Source organism: Marmota monax, unplaced genomic scaffold (genome assembly GCF_021218885.2).
Source record: "Marmota monax isolate L192 unplaced genomic scaffold, Marmota_monax_Labrador192_F-V1.1 WCK01_AAM20220418_F8-fsc00005, whole genome shotgun sequence".
NCBI classification, from domain to species: Eukaryota; Metazoa; Chordata; class Mammalia; order Rodentia; family Sciuridae; genus Marmota; species Marmota monax.
Window position 1 is genome coordinate 25,854,761 of NW_026692254.1, and position 15,345 is coordinate 25,870,105.

Below are 15,345 nucleotides of genomic sequence, written 5' to 3' on the forward strand. Positions count from 1 at the left end.
GCTGGAGGGATTCTACCTAACAGCAGGTAAGTTGAAATGATATTAGGAATAGCAAACACTAGGGAGACTCACATTCACTCTCTGTAAATTTTCATATTTGTTATTTACCTTTTCGTTTGGGTTGTATTTGCTTACACACAGACTTTTTTTAAAAAATATTCTGCCAACTCTTATTTCTTCCATTGCTTGGAAAACTAGGGAATTTCTTCTAGTGAGCTTATAAATATTAATTTCTATGTTCTGCAATTTTCCCCTAGCCAATGTCATTATAATCATTTGGTCTCAACACAGTAAATTTATTTTTGTTTTCATGAAAATGAGCTGCAAGTTCATCTAAGGATCTGGATCTGTATAATCTTTTCCATGCAAAAATCACCTGGCACCCCTCCAACCTCTGAAAGCGTAAGGATTGTGCCCCGAAGTAGTGTTAGCAAGTGCTGGAGGGCAGGCCTTCCAGCAAGTCAGTATTTTTCCCATTTTACATGGTGATTATAGGAAAGACTGCAGAATGAATAGGACATAACTTTCCTATGTTCATATATGAATACACCACCAGTAAAACTCCATATCATGGATGACCAAAAGAATGGGAACCCAATTAGAACAAGTTATAACTTCATGTATGTATATGTATACACTCCACTATCATGTATATGTATAAAGAAAATATTTTTTTTCTTTAGAATTATTTTATTAAATCATAAATGTACAACAGCTTCTTAACTCTACACATGCACTTAGATTCTTTAAAGGAAAACGTTATGTCTTATTACATCATGATCCTGGCTAATAGTTTTTCAAAACTTTGAGAAAAATCTTAAAGTTTTCACATGTCACTTGAAACTTACAAATTTAACATTATCAAAGAAGGAATGCTTCTACACTCTTACAAAGACCGCTAGAAAGAAACAACAATTTAAAAAAAGCTAAGAAACTGGCTCAAAGGCTTTATTGTTTTTATTTTTTACAATCCTTCCCCCACAGTAAGGTAATGTTATTAATTAATCTAATCCATTCCCAAAATGGCTCTCTGCATCTGCTCCGGTGTCTTCTGCCATATCATTGCATATTTATGCATGACTGAAATAAGAGTTTCCTTAACATTGTTATTTCGATAACCTGAAGCTGTTCAGTTACCTTTGGGCTCTCATCCTCTCCTATTTATATAATGAAGCTCAAGGCAAATAGGATGAAGCTCAGTATCGGCTCCTCCCACCATAACCCTCACTTCCTCCAGGACCATAATTTCCTCTACCACGTGGTCGCCCCATGTTCCTGCTACCAAAGTTTCCACTCTTCATTAGACTATATTTAGAAGGTTGCTGGATATAATTTCCAAAATCATTATAACTTCCACTTCCATAATTTCCTCCTCTATAGTTGTCATAACCACCTCCATAGCCCCCACCCTGGTTTCCACATCCAGATCCTCTACCACCATAGCCTCCCCTTCCTCCTCCATAACCAGGGCTACCTCCAAAATTGCCACGCCCAGGTCCTCCTCCATATCCATTATAGCCATCCCCAAATCCATGTCCGCTTCCATATCCATCAGATCTTCCTCTAAAGTTGCCTCCTCTTCCACTCCTGGAACTTTGGATTTTTTGCATTTCTTGTCTAGACAAAGCCTTTCTTACTTCTGCATTATGACCATTGATGGTGTGGTATTTTTGCAATATGATTTTGTCCACAGGATCATGGTCATCAAAAGTAACAAAACCAAAGCCTCTTTTCTTTCCAGACTGCCTATCTGTAATTATCTCAATGGTGTCAATTTTTCCATATTCTTCGAAGTAATCTCTAAGGTGGTGTTCCTCGGTATCTTCTTTAATTCCGCCAACAAACAGCTTCTTCACAGTCACACGAGCCCCTGGTTTTCCAGATTCCTCTCTTGCTACAGCTCATTTTGGCTCAACCACTCTCCCATCAACTGAATGAGGTCTTGCAGCAATGGCAGCATCAACCTCAGCCATGGATGAGAAGGTTACAAAACCAAATCCTCTGGATCTTTTGCTTGCAGGATCCCTCATAACCACACAGTCTGTAAGTTTTCCCCATTGCTCGTAGTAGTTTCTTAAACTTTCTTCTGTGGTTTTAAAACTTAAGCCACCAATAAAGAGTTTACGGGACTGTACCTTTTCTCTCTCCATGTCGGACTCAGTCGCTTCAGCCCGATTTCCCGCAGGCAACTGAGATAAGAGAGATCTCCGCAGACAAACAGGAACCAGACTCCTCCTGGCACTGGAGTGAGAACTGCCGCTGAAGAGCACTTCCACACAGGACCAGCACTGCTGCTACTGCCGCTAGAGCCGCTGCCGCTGCTTTTCTAGAACCTTCCTCCGACTAACTCCAATTTATTTTTAAAATGGACTTGGTTCTTTCTCTTCCTTTCTCTCCCTGCTCCTCCCTAATTTCTCCCCTCCCTAATCTCAGGGAAATGGGTTTACCTAAAATCCCCATGTTAGGCAGATTTATCTGTCCTTGAGTTCACACCCACCCTAGGAATGAAGTAATCCAGACTGTGGGGAGGGTATCAGAAGATCTCAGAAATGACTCTCTCCCAAATTAACAAGTGAATTATAACTCCAGACAGAAAACCTGTGGAATGTAGCCTTTGAATCACCTCTTTAAAAGTCCCTTGTTCCTGCTGATGGGCAGAATCACAGCCTTTAGGACAGGTGTCCCGTGTGTTTCTCCTTTGCTAGCAAAGCAAAAAACCATCTCTTTTTCCTTTTTTCTCAAAACCATGTCCTCATTATTGATTGGCATCAGGGACAAGGACCAAGCTTTTAGCAACACAAGGAAGCTTGCTGCTGTGTTTTCAGCATGTCCCTGGCATGTTCTCAGCCCACAGGAAGAGTCAATTTTCCTTTGCTCAGCCAGTTTCATGGCAAATTGGTTGTGCAAAGGAGCTGGGTACAAAGTATCATGCTTCAGTTTGTGTCCACTTGGCCTGTTGTGTATATTTTCTAGAAAATCCTGGGGTGGTATGACTGTACATTTTGAAGAAGAGTAAGTGAGGGGTCAGGACAGTGGCCCATGCCTGTAATCCCATTGGCTCAGGAGGTTGAGACAGGAGGATTGTGAGTTCAAATCGAGCTTCAGCAGAAGTGAGGCACTAAGGAACTCAGTGAGATGCTGTCTCTAGCATGCACAAGACCCAGAGTTCAATCCCTAGCACTCTTTTTATCTGACTCCCTTGGTGTTGCCATTTTCGCCTCAGCTCATCTGAATGTACACACTGGCCACAGTATCTGGAAAAATTGTGCTAATACAGCAGTTTGGGAACGGAACAGCAGGATTTGGGCAAGGCATGATGAGCAAGTATACTTTCAACCCAGAATATCCTACATGGTTGGAAAAATTACTACATCTGCACTTGTTATGCTCGAATTTGGGACCCCCAAAAGACCACCAGAGACCCAAGATCGATGTAAGCAGCAAAGAGGTGTTTATTGCGAGCTAGCTCGGTCCTCCGTGCACACAGCAATGGGTGACGCTGAGAGGCCCTGAGCCCAGGGTTTGCAGCAGTTTTATACATTCTTTGGAGAAGGCAGGGACCCCCACATACATCACAGCATCTCTTAGCAAATCATCACACGGCGGGAAAATCAAATAACAACTCTAAAACATGATTAGCACATTTCACTGATGGGAACAAGTTGGGTAGGGGTGATTGGTCACTACAAGAGGGGGATTCATTTGAACTGATTGGTTTAAGCCAAGAGGGGTGTATGTGCTGAACTACATGGTTTCCCAACACGTTATCAACCACCATAAACTACTGGGAGGGTCATCTGGCATCCCAGGTATTTCCCTGTCTCATGCTGATTGGTGGCTGTTAGGGAGTTGCTATGGGTCCCCATCTAGCCTGACTGAGTCAGAGACACCTGGCGCAGCAGATCTCTCCTGTTATTTGTAGATAAACAATTTAGCAGGGTGGGAATGTGCCTAGGAGTGCTCTGTGGGTCTTTCCAAGGACAAAGATGATGTCCCTTCCTTGGACAGGCTTTGCTCTGAGGTAGAGGCTAGTTTTTTGCACTGAGATTGCTCCACCTGCAGAGGCACATAGCTGTAGGGACTCAGATGAACTAAGAACCCATTGTGGAAGCTCAGTTGTGTTTTCAAGAAAATATTTTTTAAAATCTATTAAAAAAAAAAGAAATACTATACACAAAAGGAAATAGTAGAAAAAAAATCTGGAAATAAGAAACATTCAGGTGCAAACCAACGCATAAGGTGGAATATTTGTGTGATTTTTTTCTATATAAGGGTCTTTAACTTTCTTCTCTGTTTTTGGAAGATAGAGAGCTAGATTTGATCATAAAAGTGATCATTCTATATATGATTTTGTGTTTTGTTTCCTATAATATGATGAATAATATGTAATAAGTTATTTGCATACAATTTACCTGCAGCATAATATTTCATTGGATAAATGAATCACAATTAATTCAACATTCTCCATTTTTAGATTTTTAATTTACTTCCAAATTTATGTAGTATAAACTATATTGCAATGAATAAATCTGTAACTGAGTTTCATTTCTTGTTTTGGTCTTTGTTTTTACTTTTTTTCTTTCCTCTTCCTCCTTTTTCTTTTCCTTCTTAAATTTTTATCTTTTTGCAGGAGTGGAATTTAGTCAATAGGCCTGATCACTTTTGTACCTCTTGACAAATTACCAAATTTTTTTTCTATGCATCGCTAGCATAACTTTATCCCATACACCATAATTTAGGTCCATTTTCTCCATAAAGAATGATCAATTTTTGATTTTTAAATTTTGTTTACTTGATAGAAGAAAATGGAATCAGATTTTCAACTTGCATTTTTTATTTTTTAAACAAAGCATATTTACCTGTTGCATCTTCTTCTTTGATGAATTAATGGATATTATCCATTTCCTATTTATTTATAGAAGGCCTTATTTTTAGTGACAATATCTATTATCTTTCTGTGTATAAAATATTCACTCTTCCTGCAATATATTCTGTGAATAGTTTCCCAGTTTGTTTATTAACTTTTAATTTAGATTTGTTTGCGTGCGCGCACACGCACACATATATCTATTTTTGTTGTTATTTGGGGTTCTAGTGATTGAACATTGAACCCAGGGGTACTCTTCACTGAGCTACCTCCCCAGTCCTTTTTAGTTTTTTTTTATTTTTTTATTTTGAGATGGGGTCTCACCAAATTGTACAGGCTATCATCCAAATTATGATCCCTGCCTCGGCCTCCTGAGTAGCTGGGATTACAAGCGTACACTACTGTGCCCAACTTACTTATATTTTTATACTCAAGTCTTTATGAGTTCTTTCATTGCTTGAAAGCTGAAAAGTCTCCTCTAGAGAGCTGATAAATATTAATTTCTATTCGCTCCTACTTTTTTAGTTTTTTCAATAGCTGATTATTTATGTTTTAGATTTCTCAGTCCTTAAGACGAATAAGACATTGCCTGGAGTATCCAAAATTACTGTAGAAGGGGGAAAAAGGGGGGGGGGGGTCATAGAGGATTTAAGTACCAGTATCTGACATGTGTTCAGGGATTTTGGAAGCCCTTAAATTGTGAAGTCTGGTCATATTGCACACCTACAAATGCTTTTGTGTTCCAAGATACTATTCATTATGCAAAGCTCTATACCAGGGAGCATGGGAAGAAGAAACAGAAGAAGGAGATGAGAGTATTACCTTTTGTAATCAAGCCCAGATTTTACATGTAATATCACCTATGCGGAAGTAGCAGAAACATCACACAAACTTTGCTCTGAGCTAATGTAGGTGTCATGAAACACCATAGGGTAGGGCTGCTATATGTAATACAACAAAGACTAACTTGTGACATTTATCTTGTAAGTACAGTTTATTCTAGACTATGCTATATACTATCCCCAAACCAATTATAGTTTCAGGCACTTTAAAAAGTTGCTTTTCTTGAATTAGACCAGACATAATTAGTCCGACAATCAATCCACTGAATGGTTAGTGTAACACTAGGATCAGTGCCATCACTTGTGGGTAATAGAAGAGACTTGTTTGAACTTCATTTAAGGGATCTTCACTGAACACTGTATTTATGCCAGGCACTTTTCTGGGAATTAAGAATCCAAAATATAAGCAGCACATTGACCCTGCTTTCCAGGACAGTGATTCTCCAACATGATGAATGTTTTTTTGGAAAAGATATATTCCTGAACTCTACCTCAGATTCTCTAGCTCAGGGTGGAGCCTGCTGTTTTCTGTTTCAAACTTTTATCATGAGTTTGATGATTCCCCAGAATGGAGAATCACTCTTAGAACCAGTGATGGTCTATATTCCCTGGGATCTTAATAGGGAAACACTTCCATTAATTTAAAACTAGGGGCTTCACATAAAGAACCTTGAAATTTTCATACTGTATCTCATAATCAATCAACCAGTATTGACCCATTTTATAGATTTGAAAAAACTGATCTTAAAGGTTCAGGAATTCTCCCATGTATCACACATCAAAAGTCAGTGCACCTGTAATTCCACCCCAGAGATCTTTGATATTAAAGTACAGATCAGAGAAAAACAATCACCTGGGTTAAATGGGAATGTGTTAGGAATTTTCAACAATTAAATCAGAAAGTTTAAATAATTTGGTCAAGAATATTCACAATTCAAAACCAACTCGTGTCATTGTTAGAAACTACAGAATACAGTGAGTTAAAATCTCTTAACACTTTGGCTGAGGTTTTTGTATTTGTTTTTGTTTCTCTTTTTTTGAATATTATTAACTTATCTATCATAATGTCCTAGGCCGAGATTAATCTTATCTTTCTAACTTCATTTAAAAACTGTAGGGTTTCTCAAATGATCCAATATTTGGCTCCTACAGGAAACTTTAGAGAGAAAAGAAAACACAACCACTTTTAATCTGTGCCTGTCCTTTTTTTAATTTGTTCTTTTTTATTTTTTATATATGACAATAGAATGTATTTTGAGACATTATACATATATGAAGTACAACTCCCCTTTCCTCTGATTGTACATAGTGTGGAATTATAGTGGTCGTGTATTCATACATGAAACATTGGAAAGTTATGTCCGATTTATCCTACTAACTTTCCTACTCTTGTTCCTCCCCTCCCTTCCCTTCATTCCTCTTTGTCTAATCCAAAATACTTGGATTTTTTCCTAACCCCCCTTATTGTGAATTACCATCCGCATATCAGAAAAAAAACATTCAACTTTTGGTTTTTTGTAATTAACTTATTTCACTTAGCATGACAGTCCTTAAGAAGAAAAAATGGCCCCTTCCCTACATCAGCAAAAATGATACAAGAGAAATGATACAGTGCATCCTTTTCATTGTTAGAGCTTGGAGCTCTAGGACTTGGTGCCCACTAAAAAGAGATTCATCCTTCTTTCTTTTATAAAAATAGAACGTGTGGATCTACTTTCTCTCCAGCAGGCACAGTTACAAGATAGATCATTAATTTTGCAGAAAATGCATTTCAAAGCTAGATATATCCTTAGCATGCATGCAATTTGCTTTTCCTGAAATCTGTTTAGAATATCAACACAGTAAGGAACTTAGAAGCCAAGTATTGGTGAAAAAAACAGATTGGTGAAAACTGGAGGTTCCAAGAGAATAAGCTTTCAGAAAGAGTATAACAGGTCGGTCATGGTGGTGCACCCCTATAATCCTAGTGACTCATGAGACTGTCACAAGAGGATTTCAAGTTCAAGGCCAACCTCTGCAACTTACAAGACCCTAAACAACTTAGTAAGACCCTATCTCAAAATAAAATATAAGAATGCTGGGGATGGGGCTCAGTGGCTGAGTGCCACTAGGTTCAATCCCTGGTACCAAAAAATAAAAAGAAGAAGAAAAGAAAGACTACATTAGGACAATTGCCATCATCAACACATTTTATTATTCAGTGGTCAGTGTAAGACATTCAGCTAGCTGCTATAAGAGATACAGTAAACAAATATTGTCTCTGATCTCAAGGGGGTAAAACCAGGAATGAAAAAGGACAGGCTCTATGAAAAAATGACTAACATCCAATGCTGAGCCATAGTTTTACAAAGCGAAATAGTATTGTATATTCTTTTTTTTTTTTTTAAAGAAAAAAAACCTTCAGATTCTTCAGCATTGACATATAGGACTATGGTATGGAATAATTCAAATGATACCTAAGTGCAAACACCAAATTACATATAAATACCTACTCTTCACTGCATTAAAAAAAAAACTTGAAAACCAATCAAATTTGGCAATTTAACTCAAAGAAATGTCAATACTAATTTAGTTACTGTGGCAACTTCAATCTTGCTTAGGGACAGTAAGTGGACTCCTAACTGAAATATTTTTAAAAAGACAGACTAAATTAAATCCACCTCAAAGTATGATAAATATAAATAATACTTAGAAACCTAAGCAGGGTTAGTCAACAGGTAACTAAAGTATGTTTTATTGCTAATGATTTTATTGAAACTAAATTTCTATTTTCAATTGGAATATAGTGCTGAAGGCCACAGCGCAAGATTTTTTGAATTGTTTTTGCAATTAACCACTTTTGCATATAACCACTTTTGTTCACATAATTTTTTTCTACAGGGAAACTACTCTTTTTACAGCATCCCCTATATCACTTGATTTTCAAGTGGCATGAACCTTTTTATATGTACTTAGCCATCCTCTCTGTCCTTCCATTCTTGAGGGACTTCTGGTGCCAGTGTGACTACAAATGTATTCACAAACTTGCTTGGCCCATGAAAGGATGGAGAGTGGGACAGCTACGTGTTGGTTATTCAGATGATCCAGCACAAATTTTACTAATTTTTAGATGATTCCTTAAAATAAGAATACTTAAACTCCTCCTTTCTCTGCCAAACTATAAAATAAAACATGTACACTTAAGAGAATATGCCATCAGACACCCAGGTATGTACAGATCCTTTCTGAGAATCACTCAGCCAAACTAAGCAACCCATTTTCCAGAAATGGTAGCAATAGAGAGAATTTCTCCTGGAAGGACACGGAAGTAGGTTCTGATCTGGCTTTCCTATGTAAAAAGTGAGAATGTAGCTATAACGTAGGTAGGACTTTGTTAGTTAGGATTTAAAAAGGCAGAGCTTCTTAAGGTGGGTGGGAGTGGCTTGAGGAATACCAAAGAGAAAGGAAGTTTTCAGTCTGGCTTAGGGATGGTGAGTGGACCCCTGGGTGGAACACTCCACAGAAGACATCATGAATCAAATCAGACTAAAAAGGTGGTTCTCTCCAAACTGTGTTTTAGTCAGCTTTTTCTTTCACTGTGACCAAAAGACCTGACAAGAATAATTTTAAAGGAGAAAAGGTTTATTTGGGGCTCATGGTTTCAGAGTTCTCAGTCCATAGCTAACTGACTCCATTGCTCTGGGCCTTAAGTGAGAGAGGCAAAACATCATGGAAGAAGGGCATGGAGGAGGAAAGTAGCTCAGGAAATGGCAATCAGGAAACAGAGAGAACTCCACTCACCAGGGACAAAATATATTCCACAAAGGCACAGCCCCTGTGACCCACCTCCTCCAACCATACCTGATCTGCCTACAGTTACTACCCAGTTAATCCATATCAGTGAATTAATGCAATGTTTCAGTTAAGGCTCTCATAATCCAACCATTTTACCTCTAAACTTTCTTATATTTTCTTACACAAGAGTATTTTGGAGATAGTTTATATGCAAACCATAAGACTATGGTTATTCTAAATAACTCCTAGAAATATGAACAGGGTTAGTGAACAGGTATGTATTTGTTTGAATCACTAGTAATGAAGGGCATCAGTTCAATATTTACAACATGATTCCAAAGCTTAATGTCTGGAGGAAATGCAGCCTGCATAAACAGAGCTTTTCTTGATAATTTGAGTACAAAATCAGAGGGAACATATATCTCTCCATTCACACTCCCATTTAACTTCTTAATCAACAAAAAAACATATTTTTTTCTGTGTTTCTTTTCCTTCACTGATTCCAAAGATGCAGTTGTCAATACTCTGATTTACTATTTTCTATTTTTCTTAACATGTTTTAGGCATTAGGGAAATAGTAAAGAACTCTCCTGGTGTTAATGTACCATATAATTGGACATATGCCACCATTTCTAAACAGTACTTTGTACTTTGGTGACCAAGCAAGTGTAATAGGAAGCTAAGAAAGCTTTGTTCCTCTGGATGCAGACCTAAGAGATATAAGAACCAAGTATTTACACTCAAAAGTGAGATTCAAACATTTAGGGGACAGAAGTATCCTTCAGAATTGATAACACATGTGAGGCAGAGAAGAGCGATTTGTTCTGCTATGTCAGGATAACTTAGCCCCGACCACCACCTACATCTGTATGAATTAAAGATCAAGGAGGTGAGAAGTAATGAGGAGGAAGTCGAGAATTACCAGAGACATGACTCATTAACCTGGGCGAGTAAGTGTGCACGTTTCCCTCTCTGCTGTGGGAAGAGGAGATACTTCTTCCAACCACAGCAAGAAAAGTGAGATGGTCTCCAGGAGGAAAACAAAATAAAACACAAAACCAACAATAACTCTCTCTCTCTCTCTCTCTCTCTCTATATATATATATATATATATATATATATATATATATATGCGCATGTGTGTGTATGTGTATGACTAGTACTAAAAGAGAAGAAAATTCCATCTTGTTTGCTATTTCTGCTTATGTAGTAGACTTGCTAATTTTTCTCTCATTTGGTTGTAAGTACAGAAGGAATAAAAGAGAAGCCCAAAGGAAGGGACTATGACACCAAAGGCATCCTGGGCTCTCACACTGTTATGACAAGGAGGCCTGAGTTTCCAGCCATGTGAAAACCATGTGAGGTGGCCCAACTTGAGCCAGCTTATTGGCATACCACTCCAGAGCGCTGGCATGCAAAGCAAGGGTATGTGGGAACTTCCCTGGGAAAGAAGCTGAGAAGTCAGGAGGACAGATGGGTAAAGCTGAGACAGGTCTCCCAACGAGGACACAGTTAGGATGTCCCAAAGGTTGCCTGGAGAACTTGCACATGCATTCCAAGAGCCAACCAACAGAATTTGATAAAGCCCAAAGATCTTAACAGGGCCAGCAATAGAATGCTAATTACATAAGATGGTTTATTCCCTCCTTTGTGTTGCCTCTTCCTTAGCTTATTTCACAGGAGCTAAGACCAGACAAGAGAATGGAGAAAACATCCTACGTATCAACCATGAGCTCTCCTTTGGGCTTAAAATCCCTTGAACTGAAAAGTCTGGTAGATACCAGAGAAAGGGGAGATGATTAACATTAAACATTAATTGAGGGCATGAGGCAAGGTGTTGAAATTAGATGAAATTGGGTTAGTCTGGACTTTTTCTTGGTGGGGAAGAAGTTCTGGGGATTTTAACCCAGGGTGCTTTACCACTGATTTACATTCCTAGTTTCTTTTAGTCAATATTATTTTATTAATTTGCATTTTGAGACTGAGCTTCACTAAGTTACTTAGGGGTTTAATCTTGAAATCCTCCTGCCTCAGCCTTCCAAATCCCTGGGATTGCAGGCATGCACCTCTGCACATGGCTTAGAATGAACTCTCTAATGATAGCAAATGATAGACACCTATGACTATGAGGTGTGTTGCAGTCAAGCAATGAAAAATATAAATTCAACAAGAGAGCAACACGTAAGATCAAAATAGAACTATTTTATATTGGTACATTACCACATTCAAACATCAATGAAAACCCAAGAAAATAAATCAGAATTTCATTTAATTCTACTAACTTGGGAGGTAAAGAGCCTGGGTTTGAATCTTGTCTCTGTCTTTTATCAGTTGAGTGACCCCAGACAAATTATATTTACTATAATGGATTAACTTTTCATCTATAATATTGCAATATTATCACCAAACTCTTGGTTCATTCAGGGGTAACATGTAAATAATCGACAGGGAATCTGGTAGGTTTATTTGTTCTTTCTTTCCAAACTTTCTTATTTTTTTTTCTTAAAATGCGTACATATATTTTTGAATGCATAAAGTGCCATAACTAGTTGGCATATAATTTCGTGTTTTGTTAATTCACTTCATGGTTTAGAGCTTTCCATATATTGAAATTGCTTAATATTACTTTTTAGTATGTCTAAATGAACCATCATTTTTAAGACCGTTTGCTTAGCTGCTCCCTTTTGTGGAAAATTTGGATGGTTTCCAAGCTGTTTTCCCCCCTCAATATAAACTGTGATGTTGCTAACATTTAAAAAAATAATAATAAAATTTTTTTTAAAGAATCACTCTAATACTTTCCCAATCCCGAAGGAGAAAAAGGCTTAGGCAGGCACTTGGAGATATCATTTCCCAAATGGAATTAATAATTAATGTGTCTATCAATAGATATTTTCATTGAAATCTCTTGAAAGTGCCAATATGCCTAAAATACCTGGACTTCTAATTAAAAAAAAAAAAAAAACTTCCTCTTGACTTAGGCATCTTAACTTCTTACCTAGAGACCACTCACTTATTTAATTTGGCCTGAATAAGAAAATATTTCCCCATGTGTCCTCTCTTGGATTTCTGAACACCCTTCCCAATTTGGACTCAAGATTAAATAGTCTGTAATAATTTTATGCCAGAGTATACAGAACACACTGATTTAGTTCCATTAGGCTCTTTTTACCTCCTTTTTAGCTTTCTACTTCCCAACAGATTAGAATACAGTTTCTTTATCTTTCCCAAGGCTGTACTGCAGAAACCTCTTCTTCCTATCTGCCATCTGCTTTAATGCCGTCTTTCATCCCAAACCCCAGTTGCTTTTGGTTCTAATTATTATCAACTATGCTCATTCAGGTAGCTTAAAGTCTTTTGAATAAATTACACACTACTGCATTTGCTATAAAAACATATTAAGAAAATCCTCTGTTTTCGATCACGTTAAAGGAATCCATGGCCTCTGATTATCTCCTTTTCTTTTGCCACTGAAATAAATGTTGGTTAGCTGGAATAATTTCTTTTTTTATTAATATACACTTCACATAGCATAATAGTCACCTGTTTAAAGTGTACAGCACAATGGTTCTTAGTGTGTTAACAATATTGTGCAATCATCGCCACTGTCATTTGCATCACTCCAAAAAGAAACTCTATGTGGGATGGGGTGGTGCACAAGGGAGGCTGATACAGGAGGTAGCAAGTTTGAGGCCACTCTGGTAAATTTAGCAAAACCCTGTCTCAAAATAAAAAAAATAGAAAAAGTTGAGGATGTAGCTCAATGGTAGAGCACCCCTGGGTTCAATCCCCAGCACCAAAAACAGAAAAGAAACTGCATACCCATTAACAGTACCTCTCACTACCCCTCCTCATTTCCTCTATCAATTATTAATTCTCTTTGTTTTAAATAATTGTTGGTGATAAGAATTGAATCCTGAGTCTCACACATGTGAGGTACATGCTATACCACTGAGTTACCTCCCCGGCCCTTTTAAATTTTTATTTTGACATGGTCTCTACAATTTGTTCAGGCAGACCTCAAATTTTCCATCCTCCCACCTCACTCAGCCTCTGGGTGTGCTGGAATTATAGGTGTATGTCAATATGTAGGTATTAAACTATTTTTTCTCTATGCATTTGTGCATTCTGGACTTTTCACTTAAATAATCCACATGATGTGTGGTCTTATATGTTTGGCTTCTTTCACTTTTCAAAATGTCTTCAAGTTCTGTTCACACTGTAGCATGAATCAGTACTTCATTCCCTTTTATGGCTGAATGATATGCCATTCCACAGATGTATTACAGGCTGTTTCTTCATCAGTTCATGGATATCTGGGTTGTTTCCACCTTTGACTTTGTAAGTACTACCGCTATGAACATTCTTGTGTAAGATTTTTAGGTGGACATGTTTTCACTCCCCTTGGGCATATACATAGGCATGGGTTTGCTGGGATTTATGGTATTCTGTATTTAATCTTTGAGGAACTAATTGACTGTTTCTCAAAGCAGCTGCCCTGTTTTAACATTAACGTGGGGTTCCCACTTCCCTACATTCTACCCACATTGGTTACACTCTCTTTTTCATTCTAGCTCTTCTAGTGGATTTGAAGTGGTATCTAATTGAGATTTTCATTTCCATTCACCTACTGGCTAAGGACATTGAATATCTTTTCTTTCATGTGATGAGTAGCCATGCACAATATCCTCTTTGAGGAAATTTCTATTAAAATTATTGAAATTATCTTATGGATGTTGACGTGTGTTTGTGTACTTCAGACACTAGACCCTTATCAGATAATTGTTTTTCAAATATTGTTTCCTGTCCCATGAGTTGTCTTTCCACTCTCTTAACCATGTCATTCAAAACACAAGAGATTTTAACTCTGATTAGACCCATTCATCTATTTTTTTCATTGTTTACTTGAGCAGTTGGTATCATATTTAAGAAACTCCTGCCTAATTCAGTTATGAATAAGGTTTTCTCTAAGAGTTTTTTTTTTTTTAATTATTATTTTTAGCTTTTGGTCTTTGATACATTTGAGTTAACTTTTTTTTTCTTTCTTCTTTTTTTTTTTTTTTTTTGTGTGTGTGGTGCTGGGGATTGAACCTAGGGCCTAGTGCATGCAAGGCAAGCACTCTACCAACTGAGCTATATCCCCAGCCCTGAGTTAACGTTTGTGTATAGACTGAGGCATGGTTCCAAATACATTGCTTGAGAAGTGAATGGCAGTTGTCACAACATAATATGCAAGAAGACTACTCTTCCCCCTATTGAAATGTCTTGGCACTGTTGTTGAAAATCAATTGACTATAAATATATGGCTTTATTTTTAGTCTCAATTCTGTTATAGTAATGTAAGTCTATCTTTATACCAGAACTCTACCATCTCACATACTTCTGCTTCATAATGAGTTTTGAAATGGAAAAGGTGAGTTATCCAACTTCGTTCCTCTTTTTCAATATTGCTTTGGAGAATGGGTAACTTGCATTCCCATGTGAGTTTTGAACATATCAGCTTTTCAATGTGTACAGAAAGGGCCAGTGGGAGGTTTTATAGGAATTGCATTAAATCTGTAGACCAATTTGGAGAGTACTGACTTCTTGACAATACTTGACCACCTAATCCATAAACACAACCAACTTCTAGCAGTGTAATTTACTCTCAGATAAGAAGATGGTTAGTGTCCTCTCTTCTACTTTTCAAAAGACCTTGTGAAGGATTCATGTTAATTCTTTCTTTAAAATTTGGTAGAATTCACCAATGAAGCCACCTGGAGATGAACTTATCATTATGGGAAGTTTTTTGATTACTCATTCAATTTACTTACTTGACCTGATAGGAGAAAAAAGTTACAAATTAAATAAATACATGTAATT

The 15,345-nt window shown here is 37.4% G+C and overlaps 1 pseudogene; it reads right to left on the reverse strand.

Moving 5' to 3' along the window:
* Nucleotides 1-983: 983 nt before the first annotated feature.
* Nucleotides 984-2,177, reverse strand: LOC124088957 (heterogeneous nuclear ribonucleoproteins A2/B1-like; annotated as a pseudogene).
* Between the last annotated feature and the right edge of the window lie 13,168 nt (nucleotides 2,178-15,345).